Consider the following 24,153-nt stretch of genomic DNA (forward strand, 5'->3'; position numbering starts at 1 on the left):
ATATAGTGTTTGAGATGTGGGGGGGCCTCGGTTTAGGGCTTAATAGGTAGTTTATGGGTGTTAGTGTACATTATAGCACTTTAGTTAAGAGCTTTATGTTCTGGCGTTAGTCCATAAAACTCTTAACTACTGACTTTTAAAGGCGTTAGGAGTCTTGGAGGTAGAGGCTGTACCGCTCACTTCTTCCAAGACTTGTAATACCGGCGTTAGGCAAATCTCATTAAAAAGATAGGATACGCAATTGACGTAAGGGGATTTGCGGTATGGAAAAGTCGCGGAAAAAAAGGTGAGCAGTACACCTGTATATTTACGTATATCTGCTTCAAAGCGCTTCTTTTAGGAAGATAAAGATTATCATACCTCATGAAGAAAGAAGTCACTTTAGACAGTGAGTTTAAGCAGAAAAATCAAAAGTGTAAAACTGAAACAGTTCATGTTATTAAAGATAAAGGAACAAAAAATAAAATAATATAAAATACATATATTACCTAAGATCATTAAATTTAATCCAATAATTAAGTAAAGCTTATTTTGAGCATACACATTATAAACTATGCATTTTTAGTTTTGTCTTTGTCTTATTCATAAAATAAACAAATTAATCAAATATTACGGATCGCATCTAAGAATGAAATGAATTACTACAACCATTAAGACACATCTAAAAAATGAACACAGAATGCAAGTAATAAGACAAAGGAAATATCTTTACTTTATATAATATACATTTAATCAGAGAAGTAAGCCGAACAACACACCTGAGTAGGTAGACAGAGGGGTGGAGTGAACACAGACTAGTATCCAATCAGTGAGTCAGCATGACAGTTTGGAGATCCAATCAGAATATGGTGGGGATTTTAAATGAGTACTGTGTCTGTGAATTCCTTATGCTATGATTACGGCTATCGCCGAAACGCGTAAGCGAAAGGAATGCTGAACTAACTGTGTACATGTCCATTATTGATGTCATTTTAACAGGCTATGGAGCCTAATAAAAGTTACGTTTTATTCTAAGCACATAACAGTCTGGTGCTCCTCATTTGAACTTTTGATTGTGTACCTACCTGACTCGTAATACCAGCGGACGTTAAAAAACATAATTTATGCTTACCTGATAAATTTATTTCTCTTGTGGTGTATCCAGTCCACGGATCATCCATTACTTGTGGGATATTCTCCTTCCCAACAGGAAGTTGCAAGAGGGTCACCCACAGCAGAGCTGCTATAAAGCTCCTCCCCTAACTGCCATATCCAGTCATTCGACCGAAACTAGCCGACAAAGGAGAAACCATAAGGTGCAGTGGTGACTGTAGTTTAAAATTTAGACCTGCTTTAAAAGGACAGGGCGGGCCGTGGACTGGATACACCACAAGAGAAATACATTTATCAGGTAAGCATAAATTATGTTTTCTCTTGTTAGGTGTATCCAGTCCACGGATCATCCATTACTTGTGGGATACCAATACCAAAGCTAAAGTACACGGATGAAGGGAGGGACAAGGCAGGTACTTAAACGGAAGGGACCACTGCCTGTAGAACCTTTCTCCCAAGAATAGCCTCTGAAGAAGTAAAAGTATCAAATTTGTAAAATTTTGAAAAGGTATGAAGCGAAGACCAAGTCGCCGTTTTGCAAATCTGTTCAACAGAAGCCTCATTTTTAAAGGCCCAGGTGGAAGCCACAGCTCTAGTAGAATGAGCTGTAATACTTTCAGGGGGCTGCTGTCCAGCAGTCTCATAGGCTAAGCGTATTACGCTCCGAAGCCAAAAAGAAAGAGAGGTTGCCGAAGCCTTTTGACCTCTCCTCTGTCCAGAGTAAACAACAAACAGGGAAGATGTTTGACGAAAATCTTTAGTCGCTTTTTGACCTCTCCTCTGTCCAGAGTAAACAACAAACAGGGAAGATGTTTGACGAAAATCTTTAGTCGCTTGTAAGTAAAACTTTAAAGCACGGACTACGTCCAAATTATGTAAAAGACATTCCTTCTTTGAAGAAGGATTAGGACACAATGATTGAACAACAATCTCTTGATTGATATTCTTGTTGGAAACTACCTTAGGTAAAAACCCAGGTTTTGTACGCAGAACTACTTTATCTGTATGGAAAATCAGATAAGGAGAATCACATTGTAAAGCTGATAACTCAGAGAGACTCTACGAGCCGAGGAAATAGCCATCAAAAACAGAACTTTCCAAGATAAAAGTTTGATATCAATGGAATGAAGGGGTTCAAACGGAACTCCTTGAAGAACCTTAAGAACCAAGTTTAAGCTCCATGGAGGAGCAACAGGTTTAAACACAGGCTTAATTCTAACCAAAGCCTGACAAAATGCCTGGACGTCTGGAACCTCTGCCAGACGCTTGTGCAAAAGGATGGACAGAGCAGAAATCTGTCCCTTTAAAGAACTAGCTGATAATCCTTTATCCAAACCCTCTTGGAGAAAGGACAATATCCTAGGAATCCTAACCTTACTCCATGAGTAATTCTTGGATTCACACCAATGAAGATATTTGCGCCATATCTTATGGTAGATTTTCCTGGTTACAGGCTTTCGTGCCTGTATTAAGGTATCAATGACTGACTCGGAGAAGCCACACCTTGATAAAATCAAACGTTCAATCTCCAGGCAGTCAGTCTAAGAGAAATTAGATTTGGATGATTGAAAGGACCTTGTAGTAGAAGGTCTTGTCTCAGAGGCAGAGGCCAAGGTGGAAAGGATGACATGTCCACCAGGTCTGCATACCAGGCCACGCAGGCGCGATCAAGATCACCGATGCTCTCTCCTGTTTGATTTTGGCAATCAGTCGAGGGAGCAGAGGAAATGGTGGAAACACATAAGCCAGGTTGAAGAACCACGGTGCTGCTAGAGCATCTATCAGTGTCGCTTCTAGGTCCCTGGACCTGGATCCGTAACAAGGAAGCTTGGTGTTCTGGAGAGACGCCATGAGATCCAATTCTGGTGTGCCCCAACGATGAACCAATTGAGCAAACACCTCCGGATGGAGTTCCCACTCCCCCGGATGAAAAGTCTGACGACTTAGAAAATCCGCCTCCCAGTTCTCTACACCTGGGATATGGATCGCTGATAGATGGCAAGAGTGAGTCTCTGCCCAGCGAATTATCTTGGAGACTTCTAACATCACTAGGGAGCTCCTGGTCCCCACTTGATGGTTGATGTAAGCCACAGTCGTGATGTTGTCCGACTGAAATCTGATGAACCTCAGGGTTGCTAACTGAGGCCAAGCTAGAAGAGCATTGAATATTTGCTCTTAACTCCAGAATATTTATTGGGAGGATTTTCTCCTCCTGAGTCCACGATCCCTGAGCCTTCAGGGAATTCCAGACTGCACCCCAACCTAGAAGGCTGGCATCTGTTGTTACAATTGTCCAATCTGGCCTGCGAAAGGTCATACCTTTGGACAGATGGATCCGAGATAGCCACCAGAGAAGGAAACCCTTGTGAGGGGTGATAGAGAACTCTTTCCCTCGTTCACTTTCCACCCATGCGACCTCAGAAATGCCAACACTATGTCCGTATGAGATTTGGCAATTTGGAAGTTTGACGCCTGTATCAGGATGTCGTCTAGATAAGGGGCCACTGCTATGCCCCGTGGTCTTAGGACCGCCAGAAGAGACCCCAGAACCTTTGTAAAAATTCTTGGGGCTGTAGCTAACCTAAAGGGAAGAGCCACAAACTGGTAATGCCTGTCTAGAAAGACAAACCTTAGGAACAGATGATGATCTTTGTGAATCGGTATGTGAAGGTAAGCATCCTTCAAATCCACTGTGGTCATGTACTGACCCTCCTGGATCATAGGTAGGATTGTCCGAATAGTTTCCATTTTGAACGATGGAACTCTGAGGAATTTGTTTAAGATCTTTAGATCCAAAATTGGTCTGAAGGTTCCCTCTTTTTTGGGAACCACAAACAGATTTGAATAAAATCCCTGTCCTTGTTCCATCTGTGGAACTGGATCACTCCCATTATTAGGAGGTCTTGCACACAGCGTAAGAATGCCTCTTTCTTTATCTGGTTTACAGATAATCTCGAAAGGTGAAATCTCCCTTGTTGGGGGGGAAGCTTTGAAGTCCAGAAGATATCCCTGAGATATGATCTCCAACGCCCAGGGATCCTGAACATCTCTTGCCCACGCCTGGGCGAAGAGAGAAAGTCTGCCCCCTACTAGATCCGTTGCCGGATAGGGGGCCGTTCCTTCATGCTGTCTTAGAGGCAGCAGCAGGCTTTCTGGCCTGCTTGCCTTTGCTCCAGGCCTGGTTAGATTTCCAGGCCGGCTTGGATTGCGCAAAAGTTCCCTCTTGTTTTGTAGCAGAGGAAGTTGATGCTGCACCTGCCTTGACTGTTTGGCCCTTGATTTGGCCCTGTTCTGAGGAAGGGTATGACCCTTACCTCCAGTAATGTCAGCAATAATTTCCTTCAAACCAGGCCCGAATAGGGTCTGCCCCTTGAAGGGAATGTTAAGTATGGCAAATCCAGAATTCTTAGCCGTTAGTTTAGTCAAATGAACAATGGCATCAGAAACAAAAGAATTAGCTAGCTTAAGTGTTGTAAGCTTGTCAAGTATTTCAGTCAATGGAGTAGCTGTCTGAAAGGCCTCTTCCAGAGACTCAAACCAGAATGCCGCAGCAGCAGTGACAGGAGCAATGCATGCAAGGGGCTGCAGGATAAAACCTTGTTGAATAAACATTTTCTTAAGGTAACCTTCTAATTTTTTATCCATTGGATCTGAAAAAGCACAACTGTCCTCGACAGGGATAGTGGTACGCTTTGCTAAAGTAGAAACTGCTCCCTCCACCTTAGGGACCGTCTGCCATAAGTCCCGTGTGGTGGTGTCTATTGGGAACATTTTTCTAAAAATAGGAGGGGGGGAAAACGGCACACCGGGTCTATCCCACTCCATAGTAATAATTTCTGTAAACCTTTTAGGTATTGGAAAAACGTCAGTACACACCGGCACCGCGTAGTATTTATCCAGTCTACACAATATCTCTGGCACTGCAATTGTGTCACAGTCATTCAGAGCAGCTAAAACCTCTCCAAGCAACACCCGGAGGTTCTCAAGCTTAAATTTAAAAGTAGACATATTTGAATCAGGTTTCCACGAGTCAGAGACGTCACCCACAGACTGAAGCTCTTCCTCAGCTTCTGCATATTGTGACGCAGTATCAGACATGGGCCTTAAAACATCTGCGCGCTCTGTATTACGTCTAGTCTGGCTAATACCGCTGACAGGGTATTATCCATGATAGCCGCCATGTCCTGCAAAGTAATCGCTATGGGCGTCTTTGATGTACTTGGCGCCATTTTAGCGTGAGTCCCTTGAGCGGGAGTCAAAGGGTCTGACATGTGGGGAGAGTTAGTCGGCATAACTTCCCCCTCATCAGAATCCTCTGGTGATAATTCTTTTAAAGATAAGAGCTGATCTTTATTGTTTAAAGTGAAATCAATACATTTAGTACACATTCTCCTATGGGGTTCCACCATGGCTTTTAAACATAATGAACAAGGAGTTTCCTTTATGTCAGACATGTTTATACAGACTAGCAATGAGACTAGCAAGCTTGGAAAACACTTTAAATCAAGTTAACATGCAATATAAAAAAACGTTACTGTGTCTTTAAGAGAAACAAATTTTGCCAAAATTTGAAATAACAGTGAAAAAAGGCAGTTAAACTAACGAAATTTTTACAGTGTATGTAACAAGTTAGCAGAGCATTGCACCCACTTGCAAATGGATGATTAACCCCTTAATACAAAAAACAGATTAACAAAACGAAAAATATGTTTTTTAAACAGTCATAACAACTGCCACAGCTCCTACTTTTGAAGCCTTTTGAGCCCTTCAGAGATGTCCTATAGCATGCAGGGGACTGCTGAGGGAAGCTGAATGTCACAGTTTGTAATTTTAACTGCACCAACTGTAACTTTTATACTATAACAGTGGAAAGCCTCAGGAAACTGTTTCTAGGCAAAAATAAAGCCAGCCATGTGGAAAAAACTAGGCCCCAATAAGTTTTATCACCAAAGCATATATAAAAACGATTAAACATGCCAGCAAACGTTTTATATTGCACATTAATCAGAGTATATACCTCTGATAGCAAGCCTGATACTAGTCACTATTAAATCACTGTATTTAGGCTTTAACTTACATTAATCCGGTATCAGCATCATTTTCTAGCAAATTCCATCCCTAGAAAAACTTAACTGCACATACCTTATTGCAGGATACCCTGCACGCCATTCTCCCTCTGAAGTTACCTCACTCCTCAGACATATGTGAGAATAGCAGTGGATCTTAGTTACTTCTGCTAAGATCATAGAAAAACGCAGGCAGATTCTTCTTCTAAATGCTGCCTGAGATAAAATAGTACACTCCGGTACCATTTAAAAACAATAAACTTTTGATTGAAGAAAAAACTAACTATATTTTACCACTTTCCTCTTACTACCTCCAGCTATGTTGAGAGCTTGCAAGAGAATGACTGGATAAGGCAGTTAGGGGAGGAGCTATATAGCAGCTCTGCTGTGGGTGATCCTCTTGCAACTTCCTGTTGGGAAGGAGAATATCCCACAAGTAATGGATGATCTGTGGACTGGATACGCCTAACAAGAGAAAGCAGCGTTAGGACCCCTTAACGCTGCTTTTTAAGGCTAACGCCAAACTCGTAATCTAGCAGTAAGTTTCTTCATTCTCTTTGTATCTTTTCTTGAAAAACTGGGATGTATGCTTAGGAGCCGGCCTATTTCTGGAGCACTACATGGCAGCAGTTTAGCAAGAATGTTATGCATTTGCAAGAACACTAGATGGCAGCACTATTTCCTATCATGCAGTGCACCAGACCCCTACCTAGGTATCTCTTTAACACAGAATATCATGGGAACGAAGCAATGAGACTAATGCCACAGTGCCCTCTGTAGTGGGAGAACTGCACACAATATCCATAAACTATATATAGATTGAACTGAACAAGGGACAAGCTTAACCCCTTAACGACCAAGGACGTACAGGGTACGTCCTATATTAAGGCATCCTGCAATACCGTTTTTTACGCATCCAATGCAGAGAAAGCCACTATGTGGCCCTCTCTGCATCGGCCAGCATGGTGCCGGTCGTTAGTGGGTGGGAGCAGCTGCAGGGAGGCGGGTGGGCGGCCCATTATTGGTGCTTCTTCCGAAACCAAGTTCCAGTAGGTCCGTGAGGAGGCAGGGGTCGGGGCTCGGGAGCGCATGCACGGACACAACCTCTGTGAGGATAGGGAAAGTGTGCAGATAACGATAAGGTAAGCGATCCTGGAGGGGGAAAAAAGGTTTTATAAAGTAATCCTGGAAGGGGAGGGGGTAGGGTATTGAGGGGAGGGAAGCTACACTACAGAAAATGTACAGTTTATATTTATATTAATAAAAAAAAGGTTTGTAAGTAAACTGGGTACTGGCAGACAGCTTCCAGTACCTAAGATGGCGGCCAATAGGTTGAGGAGGTAGGCTTAGAGAGCTTTTTGGGGGATCAGGGGGGTTGGAGGGTAATGGGGGATACTACATTTTGTATAAAATATATTTAAAAAAAAACACCTTGAGACAGAGCACGCGAAAGTAGCGTGCTACCTGCAGGAGCTCAATGAAGAACTAATGCCGGTCACGGTCCGTTGCTGGAGTTTGTAACATACTCCCTAGGACACTGCCCTACTTCAACTAGGGTGCGACCTGGAAGTCTGCTGTTAGCCGCCGGAGGCTCACTCGCTAGAGCCACAGCCAAGCCACTGTTACACTGCTTAAATAGTGAGCTGTCTATAACAAAGAATAGAGACTGAATGTACTTTGCAGAGAATCGGACCAAGGCTGCACTTAACATAAGGGGTGCCACTTCTTAAAAATAGAGGTCTGACTAAGTCCTCATGCCTTGTTTATGGAGCGGCTGAGGTGAACACTGAGAAAGAAACCCTGACTAGCCTGATTCTTCTCACCTGGCTGAGAGCTGACGCTGAGAAGACTGACTTCCCCCATACTGACCGATTCTACTGCGGAGGAACGCCGAGGAAAAAAAAACAAAAAAACCCTGAATGCTCTGGCTCTCTCACCTGGCTGAGAACCGTTGCCGAGAGGAGGCTGATCGTGGCCACATGTACTGGCTCTGATGTGGAGGATGTCGAGAGGATAAAGTCCTGATTGTGCCGGCTCCCTCACCTGGTTGAGGGTGCAGACTGGCTCTACTACGAAGCGTGGAAAAGGCTATTGGAGCAGGAGTGTTGTATCTGCCCCGCTGTACTGGAGTTTGGGGATTTCCCTTTCGCAAGGAGTGAGGCGGCAGGGTAGCTGACGGAAGGATAGGAAACTCTGGTTGGTGAGAACGCTGCTGCTGTGGGAAAAGAAAAGAAGATCTCCTGAAGTTGGAAGTGGGGGGGCAATTAGAACCCGGCCTTAACGGAGTAAAACACTGGAAATTATCTCTCTTAGCAAAGCCCTGGCCTGCAGAGACTATCGCAGAGTTAATTCCTGGATGCAGAGACTATCATTGTTTAAAGATCGCTGTACAGGGATAACAAGGTCTATCTTGGGCAAGGAAAATTTATCTAAAATCCTCAACACGCAAGTACTTTCTTTATTTAAGCCTCTATTTTAAGGCTATAATACGCTGTTTGCAGATATATGAACATTGCCTTTAACTTTTGTGCCTACAAATTTTAGCGTAATAACTAATCTATCCTGATGTGATCCTGAGAGCATACACAGTTGCTTTTTTGGATGGCAACAACTTGTTTTCTCTTCGCCACAGATATAACAATAGTTGGGAACCAAGCCAATTCATATACATTGTGGCAACATAATACTAAGAACTTGGAAACTGTTGCCTGCCTGTTATATAGTTCATTTCATATGTGTGAAACTGCATATATATCTTCGCTATAGCGCTTGAAAATGTTATTATAGATTGAGTATACTGACTTAAACTGTGAGCTTATATTTCGAGGTAGATACCAGGAGAAACTAGAAATTTAGATTTATTGGCAGATAGATGACTCGGGCTATCTTTATATAAATTACATGTTAAATTGCTAATAGACTAAAGAGTCCATAGTCTTGACTATAAAAATATCTCTTGTAATAGATAAATTGAGATATCTAGATCTCTGGGTTAATTTAGGGAATTTGTGCTAAAATTATTCCCAAATACAAACGCCATATATCTAGTATATTAGGATCAGCTCTATACTGGGTACAATATTGTCCCGTTTAATACAAGGAGCATAAGAGGGAATTTATTACAACCGCTATCTCCTGAATTAATGCTTTATAGATCTTTAAACAGATAATATATGGAAATTTCAGTCTATGTAGATTTAGTAGAAGGAAGCGGATGCAGGTGTTCTATATCTGGATCGTGTGTTAAATTATCAAGTGAAACATAGAGTTATATATTGAAGGGAAGGTTATTACTGACTTCTGGGTAAAATATATCAAGAGAAAAAGGATACTTTTTTTTAGGATTAATTTAAGGAAAGTGGTCTAAATTGATATTATAACATAGTTTATTCTAAATAGTTAAGGCACCAACTGGGGCTCTAAATTTAAGTAAAAGTTATAAACATTATCTATATTTCCTGTAGTAGGAACAGTTTTCTACTCCTTTCCTTTTTTCAAACTGTCTAGTAGTAGGAGTAACAAGGCAAATTTTCTAAAAAAAAATTCTAGGGCACGATGTACTGTGTTGCGGCTATAATCATGGTCATTTAAATCACTTTATAGATTACACATTATCTACACTTTGTCCCCTTTTTTTTTTTTTTCTCACTTTTTATACTCCCACAAGTGGGGCTCACTTCCCCCTAAATCACGTATAGTTTTTACTTGTCTATCCACTTCTAAGTGGCCAACTCTACTCTTCCCCCCACGTACACGAGAAATATATGGAAAAATTTATCTCCCCTCACAATACACTTTCACAGACCATGCCACCTAAAATAAAAGACAGGAAGCCACGTACATCAGACACTATGATGGAAAATGCCAGTGAAGGAATCAATTTAAAAGCAGACTTACAACCACTAATTACCCAGCTCAGTGATATTTTCATGCCCCAATTTGAACTACTTAAAATCCAAATATCTGGGCTATCATCAGAACTAAAAGTATTCGCCAATAGACTTACGGAAGTAGAGGATAGAGTTTCTACAGTAGAAGATATATCTAACAATCACTCTCAAAGAATATTAGACCTTGAAAAAAAAATACAATGTTGACTGCCAGGATAGATGATTTAGAAGACCGCTCCAGGCGGAATAATTTAAAAATAATAGGATTGCCTGAGACAGATCAATATAAAGACCTTCTACAATTTGCATCAATAACTCTCCCTCAAGCCCTAGGTATTACACAGGTGCCATTACTCATAGAAAGGGCCCATAGACTGGGTCCCCCTAGAACTAGAGATAATGGGAAAAACACATATAGGCCAATCTTGATAAAATTTCTGAACTTCCAGGATAAAACAAATATGCTTAGAGCATATAGAAAAACTGAAAACTTTCATATTGGAGGAAATAAAATCTTAGCTTTTCAAGACTATTCCTCAGATACAGCTTTTAGGAGGAAAGAGATGGCACCCTTTTGTACAAAGCTGATACAAGAGGGCTTCTTAGCAAAATTATTGTATCCAGCAAAAATTCACATAGAAGAAAAGGATGGCATAGTTAAATTAGATAATTTAGAAGAGGCCAAAGTGTATTTCAAAAAACATAAGATATCACTCACATAAGATTTAAGGAACACATCTTAGGCAATCTAACTTGAGCATATTTATGGTGCTAGTCAATATACTTGATGAAATTGAAATCTATCCTGCATTTATGACATATAGGTTTTTATTTAAGCTGACTTATATGCTAGAGGAAATAGCAAATTATACTTTGTTATGGCTGTGGATTTGTTGTTGTCCACATGGTAGTATGAATGCTTGCGTGGGTGTCCCCCCCCCCTTTTTTTTTCTTTCTTCCCTCTCTTCTTCTACCCTTTCTGCTTCGCTTGCTCTCTGCCCCCTACTCCCCTCCCCCTCTTACCCCGTTCGGATCAGGAATGTTTTATAAATAAAAGGAAACATTAGGTGTCTATCATTGAATGTGGGGGGTATTACCTCCCCTATCAAGAGGAAAACAATACTTAGACAACTGGGCAAACACAATCCTGACATAGCCCTACTACAGGAAACACATTTAAAAATGAAGGAAATTGTGAAACTTAAAAGTAAATGGGTTGGAGAGGTGATAGCTGTTCCCTGTTCCAGAAGGAAAAAAGGAGTTGCCATTTTGATAAATAAAAACTTAGATTATAGTATCTTGAATATAATGTTAGATCCGCAAGAGAGATGGGTGGTCTTGGAGATACAGGTCGACGGCCTTCAATTGGTGATTTGTTATGTATACGGTCCTAATAATACAGAGCCTAGCTTCTGGAATAACTTAGTTTTTATGTTAACCAAATTTCATGGACAGAATATAATTCTAGCGGGTGATTTTAATCTAATACCCACAGAAAAATTGGATAAAAGCTCCTCTAAAAAGTCTACTTTTTCTAAACAGAAGGCAAAAATTTTTAAACAAATATGCAAAGATCTAAGCTACATGACATCTGGCGATTGCAGCACCCTGATACAAGGTCTTTCACCTGTGACTCCAAAAGTCATGGTTCCTTCTCGCGGATAGATTTTTTCTTGCTGTCTAGCTCTTTAATCAAATTAGAAGTCAAGGCAGAAATATTGGACATAGTGATCTCAGATCACGCAATTATTTCTTTAGACTTTCATCTACTACCAACCCAGAATAGAGAAAGAAATAACTTTTTCTTCCCAAATTTTTTAGCAGATAATATAGAATTTAATAACTGGCTTAAAAGTAAATGGAGAGAATACGACTTCTTAAATAGAGCGTATCGTGGGAAAATAGAAATATTTTGGGAAACCGCTAAGGCCTTCCTAAGAGGACATATTAAAGCATATATGATTGCAAAAAAAAGGAAATCACAGGAAAGGGAAATTCTTCTATCTAAACAAGTAAAGAATGCATATACCAATTATATTAATAACCCCTCTAAGCAGTTTGGGGATAAATATAAAACAGTTAAAGCAGAAAGGGATATTTTTATCAAACAAAAGGTCGCCCGGGAAGAACTTAAAATAAGTACCAAATATAAAGGCCAATTCGGGAAGTCGGACAAATTTTTATCTAGGCTGGACAAGGCCAGGAAAAAATCCAATACAATAGAAGCAATCTATGAGGGAACAAATAGAGTCACTGATCAAGCAAGAATTAAAAATGTCTTCTTAGAATATTATCAAAATCTATATGCAGCAAAAGAAATTAATATGGAGAATAAGAATAACTTTTGGCATAAGATCAGCTTGCCTAAAATATCTCAAGAAGCAGTTAGCGCCCTTAATAGACCGATTAGGAAAGAGGAAGTTCTAGAAGTTATAAATAACGCTAAAGTCAATAAAGCTCCTGGCCCCGATCAGATACCCGTAGAAATGTACAAAATACTCAGATCAGAGATAACAGATACTCTAGTCTTACTGCTTAATGGATATTACATAGATGGCATAAATATGTCAAAGTATTTTTCAGATTCTATCATTTCACTGATCTTGAAAAAAGGGAAAGACCCACTAGATCCTAAGTCATATAGGCCCATTTCACTACTTAATGTAGACTATAAGTTACTAACTCATATCGTTGCAAACCGATTAAAACTCTGTCTTGATCCAATCATTCATACTGATCAAACGGGCTTTATGTATCAAAGATCCTCTACTAAAAATATGCGGAAAGTAGCTCTAGTACTAGAGTATTTCTGGAATAAAGCATCAGAGAGAAAAACAGACAATCAGGACTTTGCATTAATTACAATCGACGCCGAAAAGGCGTTCGATTCTGTGGGCTGGGATCATCTATTCTCAACTTTAAACTTTTTTGGTTTTTCAGGCCATTTCGCACAATTTATTAAAATTCTATATGACCATCCCCGGTCCAGTATTATAATTAATGGCAGTTACACTTCGAATTTAACATTATATAGAGGAACGAGACAGGGATGCCCACTTTCCCCGCTATTATTCAATCTTGCTATAGAACCCCTGGCGGTTTCATTGCGACAAGAACTACAAGGTATTAGATTAGGCCAAGAGAAACTAGTATTATCTTTATATGCAGACGATTTGTTATTATATATTAGAAACACAGAGAGGAATATACCACAGGCTTTAAATATTATCGATATGTTTGGTTCTATTTCAGGCTATAAAATTAATGCTAATAAGTCTGAAATCCTCTGGTTACATAAGACGAAAAAAAGCACACAAGATCACTCTTTCCAAGAGTCTTTAAGTATTAAGTATCTAGGACTAAATTTCCATGTAGACCCAAACCAATGGTATAAATTAAATTACTCTCCTTTCTTTAAAAAAGCTTCAGAGAAATTACAACGCTGGATTACGTTCCCTATCTCCCTCTCGGCCAAGGTAATGATTATAAAAACTATCTTGTTTCCTCAATTAATGTATATTATGCAAAATCTACCACTATTTTTAAAGAGTCAAGATATAAAAAGATTTAATAGAGAATGTGCTAATTTCTTATGGAATAACAAGAGACATATGCTTTCTACGGCAAAATTAACACTCAGATTTGAAGACGGCGGTTTATCTTTTCCAGACATTAAAAAGTATAACATAGCCACATTAGCTCGTTTCGCATTTGACTGGGTAACAGAAGCCAACTACCTGACACATGTGTATATGGAAGAACAACTTAGTGCCCCATATACATTGAAAGCTTTGTTGCATTGCCCAATACCATATCTACCAAAGGATATTAAAAAGATGCTATTAATACGTAACACTATTGAAGCATGGCAGAAATTGAACAATTTACTTAATCTTAACTTTGAAATATCCCCACTCCTTCCAATACAAGGTAACCCAAAATTTACGCCAGGTTTATCCTATGAAGTATATAATGTATGGTCCCAAAAAGGCCTATTTTATGTCTTTCAATGTTTAAATAACCATTTTCAGATTAGATCGTTTGAGGACATTGCCAGAGAATTTGATCTTTCAAATAAAAACTTCTTCGCTTACCTGCAAATCAGACATTTTATAGCAGAAAATAAAATATCAAATTTAGAACGTGGATGGGGACAAATTGAAACATATTTAACATATTATAAAACAGGCAAACATAGTATCGCCCTACTATATAAAATTATGCTTGCTAAACAGGGTCAGTTAATAATTAATAGTCTCTCTGAGAAATGGAAAACCCATTTTGATAATATAACTGTAGATATGCTAAAAGCAAGTTTCAAGTGGGTCAAGAGTGCTTCTATATCGACAGTCTGGAAAGAGTCACATATAAAATTAATGAGCAAGGCCTACTTGACGCCAATGAAAATGACTAAATGGAATTCAAATTCCGCTAATAATTGTCCCAGATGCAATAATCCAGGTGCAGATACAGTGCATTGTTTCTGGGAATGCCCCAAAATTCTGCCGTTCTGGATCAAAATAGAATTCTGGCTCAATAAGATGCTAGACAATAGACTAAAGATTACACCTAAACATATTTTTTTTCTTGCCACTACAGGGACTAATAGAGATAATATCAACCTTATTAATACGACAATCATGTTGGGACGTAACCTAATATTAAAATACTGGAAAAGTAAAAAGGCCCCTCCTATGTCTTGCTTCATAAATTCAATACATGCACAGTTAATTTTTGAACAGATGAGTATCTCAGTCTCACAAAAAAGAAAAATTAAAGCTTTCTTCTCAAAATGGCTAAGAGTTATCTTACCCACGTGATATTCAGTTCTCCATTATTTCCAACTTGCGAAGAACAGAATACTTTGAAACTTTGATTTTGACTGGGGTCTTCCCAACTGAATGGTACTGATCTGGGATGATTAGCACGAGAGGGCTGGGTGGAGCATATAGGTAATAGGGGGAGAGGGGGTGGCTGAGAGGAGAGGGGTAACAGAGAGTATTCTTTTTTTTTTTTTTTCCTCTCTCTCCCTTCTTTTCCTTGTTACTGTTCCTGGTATGAGTGGATGAATGGATGCCCCCTCCTCTCCCATTGTGGAGAGAAAGGCAGTTGGGCATAAAAATGTAAGAAAAAAAAAAAAAAAACCCCATTATGGGTGCGAGAATTTATTTTGTTTGAACTTTATTACTAGATGAAGATGGAGATACAATTATAAAGTGCCATTAGATGCCTGTAATATGATGTCTTCTTTGTCTCCAAGCTGTACCCATTCTGTTTCAATAAAAATTATATATAAAAAAAAAACACCTTTATTTTTATACTGGCAGACAGATGGCGGTGACAATTGTGAGGTGGGGGAGGGAAGAGAGCTGTTTGAGGGGGTCAGGGAGGGTTCAGGGGGTGGGATGTGTTAGGTGGGAGGCTGATCTCTACACTAAAGCTAAAATTAACCCTACAAGCTACCTAATTAACCCCTTAACTGCTGGGCATAAATACAAGTGTGGTAGCAGCTGCATTTAGCGGCCTTCTTATTACCAAAAAGCAACGCCAAAGTCATATGTCTGCTATTTCTGAACAAAGGGGATCCCAGAGAAGCATTTACAACCATTTGTGCCATAATTGCACAAGCTGTTTGTAAATAATTTCAGTGAGAAACCTAAAGTTTGTGAAAAGGTTTGTGAAAAAGTGAACGATTTTTTTTATTTTATCACATTTGGCGGTGAAATGGTGGCATAAAATATACCAAAATGGGCCGTATGTCATATCTCCGCCCCCTCATTACATGGTTCTGCCGCTGCAGCTCACGACTACGCAAGTCTTGCAGGAGACGGAGAGGAGTCAGATATCAGGACAGGTAGGTATTTCATTATACTTACCTGCCACTGGCCTTTGCCCACCCCCCCAAAAAAAGGACAAATATTCTTCAACAGAAACTACATTTTTCTACATTTTCAGAGAAAAACCTACTCTGGCCTATGATTCAGAGTAAAATGCTGAGCCATTTTACATCACAGTGTTAGTATTTTTCACACAACACATCTAAAACTAGAAATTAACAAACAAATATAAGCAATTTCTATATCTTGGCTCATATCCCTGGATAATGCTTACCAGTGAGAAGCCCTCTCCCAAAGGGGCGTGGACATAAAAAAACACTCTCCTGATTACCTATAAAGGTAATCTTGACCCACTCCCCTTATCTTCTTAGTGATGTCCATCCGTAAAAAATTGAAAAAGAAAAAGGGGAAGGGAAACCTGGTAAGTATTACCCAGGGATATGAGCCAAGATATAGATATTGCTTATATTTGTTTGTTAATTTCTAGTTATCTTGGCCCTCCCTGGTAATGCTTACCTGTGAGAAGAAAATAAAGCATTATAAATGGGTAAATATTAGCTGGGATAAAGGAAACAACAGATGACAAGACTTTACGTCCAAATTTTGCTGTAGAAGATTTTCGCACATCCAACTTGTAATGTGAAACAAAAATATGTGGAGAACTCCGGACTGCGACTTGACATATTTACGTAGGTGAAGCATCTGTTTGCAAAGCCCATGATGTTGACACTGCCATGTAGAATGTACCTTAAGCCCAACTGGAATTGGTTGATTCTTTTGTTTATAGTCTAGTAAGATGGTTTAAATTGTCCAACTTGCCAAAGTGGATTTTGCAGGAGCTTGACCTTGTCGTAGACCCCTTGGTACCACAAATCAATGATCTGTTTTCCAAATAGATTTTGTCCTAGAAACATATGTGTGAAGAAAACGTACCACATCAAGTAGGTATAATAGCTTCCCTGGAGAACCTTGCATCTCTGGACAAAAAAATGGTAATACAATGTCCTGGGATTTATGAAAGTCAGAGACTACCTTTGGTAAAAACTCAGGAACTGTATGTAAAACAACTTTGTCTTTGTGAAAAGCCAGAAAAGGTCCCTTGAAAGATAAGGCTTGTAATTCAGAGACTCTTCTTGCAGATGTAACTGCAATCAGAAAGATGGTCTTTAATGTGAGAAACCAAAGAGAGATCTCGCTAATGGGTTCAAAGGGTATTTCCCTCAAAGCTTCCAAAAACAAAGTTAGGTCCCATGTTGGAATGATATATTTTGTAGAAGGCTGAATATGAGCCAATGCCTGAAAGAATTGATGAACCAATGGTTTATATGCCCACTTGACACCAGAAATGGCAGAGATAGCAGACACGTTTACCTTCAATGTCCTAGCACAAAGACCCCTTAAGAATCCTTCTTGTAGAAAATCCAATAAGTGATGTAATTCTATTTTGGCTGTAGAAGCATTATGCTGAATTATCCATGCTGAAAGGGTATTCCATACTATGTAATAGGTTGAAGAAGTAACCTTCTTTCTAGCCTGTAGTAAAGTTTGAATAACGGAATCTGACATATTCAGTTGTCTATATCTTGTGATCTCAGCAACCATACCCTCACGTTTAAGCGTTGAGGTGCCGTATGCATAATTTGACCCTGAAACAACATGTCTGGAGATTGTGAAAGGAGCAAAGGAGGTTCCACTGAAAGATGCAGTAGCAGAGGGAACCATGGTCTGCGAGGCCAAAAGGGAATCACTGCCACAAACATTGCTGTTTCCCTCTGAATCCTTCTGAGTAGATGAGGAATAAGATGGAGTGGTGCAAAGACATATATTAGGTTGAATCTCAATACCTGAGAGAAAGCATCTGTTCCCAGAGCTTTTGGTGTTGACAGGCAACTGAAGAATAGAGGCAACTGGTGATTGCGTCTGGAAGCCATCAGATCTATCTCTGGCAGACACCATCTGTCGACAATCATCCTGAAAAAGTTTGTGTTTAACTGCCATTTTGTTTGAGAAAGAGAAACTCCCCTCAGATAATCTGCCTGAACATTCTGTAGACCAGGAAGGTGAGAGGCGGATATCCCCTTCAGATTCTTCTGTGACCAAATGAAAATGGGCGATACTTTCTTGAGAGTTGTAAACTCCTTGTTCCTCCCTGAAAGTGAATGTAGGACCTTGTTGTCCTGTTGTCAGTGAAAATTTTTACTTAATTTCCCTGGAGTTGTTTCCGAAATTGAAGTAATGCCTGGTAGACTGCTTTTATTTCCAGAACATTTGCAGGAAGGAACTGAAGAATTCCGGTGTCCCAGGTGTCTAAGGTAAAATCTTTGAAAATGTATTGAAAAGGACGCATCCTCCATCTTGCCCATTTTACCAAATGGATGAGGTAAGAAATGTGACCCAACAGTTGGATCCATATTCGAGCTGTTAAACGAGATGATTGTTGAAGCTTTTTGAAGTGAGTTATCAAATGTTTCCTTCTTTCTGGGGACACAGAGACTAGTACATTCTTTGTATCGAACTGTGCCCCCAGGAAAATGATAGACTGAGTTGGCTGAAGCTGACTCATTTGGAGATTTATCAACCATCCAAACTCCTGTAGGGTATGAAGTAGTTGTTCTCTGTGACACTCTGCCTGTTGAACAGTGTTGGAGATCAAAAGAATGTTGTCTAGATACTGTATCACAAAAAGACCCCTGGCCCTTAGTTCTGCTATAAGAGGAACTAAGGTCTTTGTAAATACTTGAGGTGCTGTGGATATGCCGAATGGAAGAGCAGTGAACTGGTAGTGTCCTATTCCAATGGCAAATCTTAGAAATTGCCTGTAAACCTCTATGATAGCAATGTGGAAATATGCATCCTTTAGATCCACTAATAACAGGTATGCTCCTGGAAGCACTGTGTTTATCACTGTAATGAGTGACTCCATTTTGAACTTCTTGACCTCCAGAAAAGAATTTAGATGCCTGAGATCCAGAACTGGTCTCCATGAATTGTTCTTTTTCACTAGAAACAGAGTAGAGTAGAAACCCTGAAATCTTTGGTATGCCGGAACCTCTTGAATTACCTCCTGTTCCAGAAGTTTCTGAACAAACTGCAGAATTACCTGATGCTTCAATTCGTTCTCTGGGAGTGGTGATATTACAAAGCAAGGAATTGGAGGTTTCTTCATGAAATCCAGTGTATATCCTCTCTTGAGAATCTGTAATACCCATTTGTCTGAAATTACCTGTCAATGTCTACGAATCTGAAAAGCCTTGCTCCCAAAGGCATCTGGACAGGCGTACCTTCATTGTTTCTTGTTCTGATGAAAATTTGCCACCCTGACACAACCTCTACCTCTTGTCTGTACCTGAGTTTTCCTGTCTGGATTATGAAAGGACTCCCTTCTGAAATAAGTTTTAAAATGTTGATATTGATTATCCCAATGACGTAACCAAAGTGCCTTCTTACCTTGTTAGCTGTATTCATGGATCTGACTGTTAAATGTAACATCTCAGAAGCAGCAGATAATGAAAAGCCAAAAGCTTTTTTTAAATCGGAAATAAAAGGCATAAATGTTTGCACATCTTGAGAGGTAGAAATACCTTGCAAAAAATTAGAACACCAGGTATCTGTAGCTTTAAAGACAGAAAATAAAGCTAAAAGAGGATGCAAAATAGCTCCTTGCTGCAAATAAGCTTTTTAAGATTATGCTCCATTTTTCTTTCCATTACATCTCTAAAAGCACCGGCGTCAATCTATAGGGAATAAAATTTTCTTAGTTAATCTTGAAATTGCTTCATCAATTTTAGGTGGAGTAGAAAATTGACAATTAAGTGGTTATGGCAATGGACATTTTTTAAATAATTTCTTTGAAACATTAAACTGTTTTTCATTGTTTGAAAATTCTTCCAAATAAATATTCTTTATAGTTTCAGTTATTGGAAAGGTTTCAATAGAATCTGATTTAGATTTAAAGGGACACTAAACCCAAAATGTTTCTTTCATGATTCAGAGAGAGAATACAATTTGAAACAACATCCCGATTTACTTCTATTATCTAGTTTGCTTCATTATTTAGATATCCTTTGTTGAAGAAATAGCAATGCACATCGGTGAGCCAATCACTTGAGGCATCTATGTGCAGCCACCAATCAAAAGCTAATGAGCCTATCTAGATATGCTTTTCAGCAAAGGATATCAAGAGAATGAATCAAATTAGATAATAAATGTAAATTAGAAAGTTATTTAAAATGACATGCTCTTTCTAAATCATGAAAGAAATAATTTGGGTTTCATGTCCCTTTAAACCAGTCTGAAGACACAGAAGGTTGTTGTTCCTCAACACTGAAAGTCTCTTTGATGCATTTAATAAAATCACATAATGTAGCAGTATCAAAAACAGTAGAAGGATCAGGGTCATTTGAATGAACTGAAGAAGCCTTGCCCTCAAGAGTCAGTGTCAGATAGTTGAACACCCTCAGAACCATGTTCACCAGAAAATATGGCTGCAGCAGCACTTCCACTGAAAAGTTGAAAAGGCAATGTTTATATAATTTATTATCCTACCAACAAGGTTTATCACATAGTGCAGACAGGCTTGGGCTCAGGACTAAAAAAGAAAAACCCCACAGGAAATACTTATCTTAAGTAGTATTTGCTAAAAGTTTACAAAAACAGAAAAATCATATATTTTAAAACTAACTGGATCTCCCTGGACGGTGTCAGCGTCAATATCAGGCTCTTGCTCCGTATTTCAAAGTTTAGATTAAATTCAAATACTATATTGAAAAAATAAATTAGCCTAAATTTGTATATCATATAAATAGTGCTCTGAAATATAATAGCACAACTGGCAAATAGCCTAGGGACTCACAGTGGGATCATCCGAAAACTTAAGGAAACAAACCCGTACTCCAAGTAAGGCAACACAAACTGCTAGACCCATGCCGAGATCAATTTGAAGTGCGTGCGTGCGTGCTTCAAAGGATCCTCAGACGGAACCCCTGTGACGTCATGGAACATGGTGGCTCCTATCAAAGGCCTCTCTAACGAAGACCTATACCGCCGCTCCCACCAGCCAGGATCCATCCGCTGCATGGGAAACAAGGAATGTTCCCAAGGTACGTTTTTACAGCCTACCACTACCCAGGTACGAAGAGGGTCTCCTAGTCCTGTCCACCTTGAAGGCTGGACAGAACTAAGAGGATAAGGGGAATGGGTCCAGATTACCTTTAGAGAATAATCAGGGGAGTGGTCTTTTCTGTCCACGTCTCTTTGGGAGAGGGCTTCTCACTGGTAAGCATTACCAGGGAGGACCAAAATATAGTAAATGTAAGTTGTTTGTTTTTCCTGTGAGGTACCAACATAAATCATACATTTCTTTTTTCTTTCTCATCAGCCCTTATTGGTTTTTTTGTTTGTTTTTTAAATCAGACCAAACAATTTTAGAAGATAAGTTTGTTTTGTAGAAATACCAAAATTTTAACCTTAAATATACCTGCCTTGCTGGTTAAATGTCGTCCAGGTAACAGTTCTAATTGTGCCTTATATGATTTGTGCATTATGTATGTGTATAACATGCATGTGATATGTGTGTCAATCTGTTTTGTGTGTTTGTGCATGTTTCTCTGAAGAGTGCAGGCCTGTGCGCTTTCATGCTGCCCTAGGCACTGAGAAATCTGTTACCCTCTCAAACCCACCACCCCTATCTATCAACGGCACCTTGAAGGGTCTAAACTTGGGACCACTGTTTGCTTTTTCTTTCAAAAATTGGCACAAAAAAAAAGTACCAAAATCATCTTTTTTTGGGAGGGGGTGTCCTGAATGGCAGTTTGGAAATGTGGTCACCCTAATTATTAGTGATCAATTAAAGTCCCTGTAAAATATCACATATATTCTGGAAATGTCTAGTTTACTGTACATCACTTTAAATATGTTTTTGTTTATTTTGCTTATACTTCTTTCAAGCACCCTGGAAGCACAAAATAGGCGTGTGTGTTGTGCGTGCGAACCTATAAATGAACACATCAGTCTCTCTTACATTGCTGTAAACAGTACAACCAACTTCTGAATAAAACGTATTTTCCTGATGGAAGCGTCTAACAACGTGTTGTGTGATATTCGCGTGTTTCGGGCCTGCTTTCCCTCATTGATTCGTATTCGTAAACTAAAACAATATGCAGAATAGTTATCCGGTTGCCAGTCTCCATAAATCACTCACTGTCTGGCGTGGCATGGCACTGCTCTACCCGTGTAGTGATTGTTTATATGCAGTATGCACATGAACAGCATGAATATCCTGTTGTGATTAGCTGATCATCAACGCAATCTACGAAAGATGCCCGCCTCTCAATGCTTATTTGCTGGGTGATATGAAGTAGCAGCAGTCTCTGTAGCTACCCACTGACTCAATGTCCTAATTCTTGGCTTTTATCAATGGAAATCTTAGGTACCAAGCTCATCTATATTCTATTTGGCTGTTTATCATTACAATTGCAGTCAGTTATCCACACAATGCTTGTATTGGTTGTTCCAACAGTCACATAACCGAACTTCAAGCTGATTTGCAGCCCACAAGATTCGTATCTGAAAGGCATGCTGGGTATTGTAGTTCAAATTAGTCTTTCCGGTTAACAGACCACTCTGCTTCAAAAACGGTGGTCTTACGAAGGTAATTATAGTGCTATATATCTGGATGTAAGGTTCAGAAGGAATTCCTCTATATTTAATATTACATACCTGAATAATAACGGGCTGGGGAAAGTGTGTGGTCGAGAAGGGAAATATCCAGAATAATTTACATTGATTCGACACAACAGCAGACATGGAATGCAATACCGAGGGATGGGAAGGCATGAGGTTGGTTATCTGCTTCTCACTTTATAAACTAGTTTAATCTGATCGTCTAGCCCTGGTCTGTATGATTGAGGTTGTGTGCCCACCTTTTGCCCGCTGATAGCTACTACTTTAACTCCCAAGATGTCAAAATCACTGCAAAGCATTAGTGTTCTTTAGTCACATTATTAGTGTGACACTATCTGTATTGTCCCAAGATCAGGGTCATCATTCTGACACTACGAAGGGAATCAGGATGACACTGTGAAATTTGTCTTCTGTGTTTTCGCCAAATGTTTGATACTACCTAGTTTACATTTAATCTGTACTTAGCATATTTTAAATGTAAGATGGCAACTTGCAATTTTAATTCAGATATAGAATATAATATTGTTAAATAACAGTCTCCTAAAATGTATAAATAGATTTTTATGTTGCAGTGTGTTTGTTACTGTACTTTCAGGTTTATCACAGTGCAAATATTTTTAAACACTAGCAGGTTTGCATTTTACAGAAATTGAATGCATCTCCTTCTGACGGTCAAGAAGCCCAATATTAAAGGAACAATAATACTCTTATAGGCTATAGCATTTTATTATTGCACTATTGTTTAAAGAGAAATATGTGTTTAACCCCAACAAAGGGATAGTCTGCTCTGGACCCGGCTATGTCCTAATATTCTAAAGCAGAACTGGCCAATCAGGCATGGCAACTGTGTGCTGTTGCCAATCACCAGCCATGTTCAACTTAGTACATTGTGGTCCATAGTTGTACAATAGATTTTTCATTGCATAAATGTTTTGTAGATGATCTATTTATGTAGCCCACCTGGGAGTGTTTTTGTAACAATGTATAGTTTTGCTTTTTTTTTAATAACATTGTGATGATTTTCAGACTCCTAAACCAAGCCCCACAGTGCCAGATGTATAAATGCATTTGCAGACTTCTGTTAGCTCCTGTTTATGTTATCTGTCTTATCATATGCATGGAAGAAGGGGGGGGGGGGGGTTCTGCTCCCTTTTGTTTTCCCAGCCTCTTTCAGTGGGTGTGCCAGACTAACCTCATCAACAGTGCTAAACTGGGAGCTTTTAAGTAAGTTTTTTTTTTTTTAAAAGGTTTTACATTGGATTTTTATATCAGTATCTGCATATTCTTCTTTATAGTAGTGTCTATTACATGCAGTTATATAAAATTTGTGTACACTATCCCTTTAATTATGCTTGAAACACTTTTTGTGTGGGTTAAACACATAGTTTTGAACAAGCAATAATAAAATGTTTTAGCACATTAGGGCATTTTATTGTTGCACAAGTTTGCTCTTTTGCCCAGTAAGTTTCCTTTTTGCTTCTGGAATCTTGTTGCTGTCCTCCAATATAAACATTGAGCATGTCCCTGCATTAGCAGCTGTGCATGTATTTCTTGCTGGATGTGTTATACGTTTAATCAGTTCTACTT

At 39.2% G+C, this 24,153-nt stretch overlaps 1 protein-coding gene across 1 annotated transcript in view; it reads left to right on the plus strand.

Moving 5' to 3' along the window:
* Window positions 1-22,504: 22,504 nt before the first annotated feature.
* Window positions 22,505-24,153, plus strand: part of DZIP1 (DAZ interacting zinc finger protein 1) — a 281,110-nt gene continuing 279,461 nt past the window's right edge. The window contains exon 1 of the mRNA XM_053707838.1: window positions 22,505-22,722. The gene's annotated coding sequence lies outside the window, so the exon portion shown is untranslated. The remainder of the gene's footprint in view (window positions 22,723-24,153) is intronic.

The sequence above is a fragment of the Bombina bombina genome, chromosome 3 (assembly GCF_027579735.1).
Source record: "Bombina bombina isolate aBomBom1 chromosome 3, aBomBom1.pri, whole genome shotgun sequence".
NCBI classification, from domain to species: domain Eukaryota; kingdom Metazoa; phylum Chordata; class Amphibia; order Anura; family Bombinatoridae; genus Bombina; species Bombina bombina.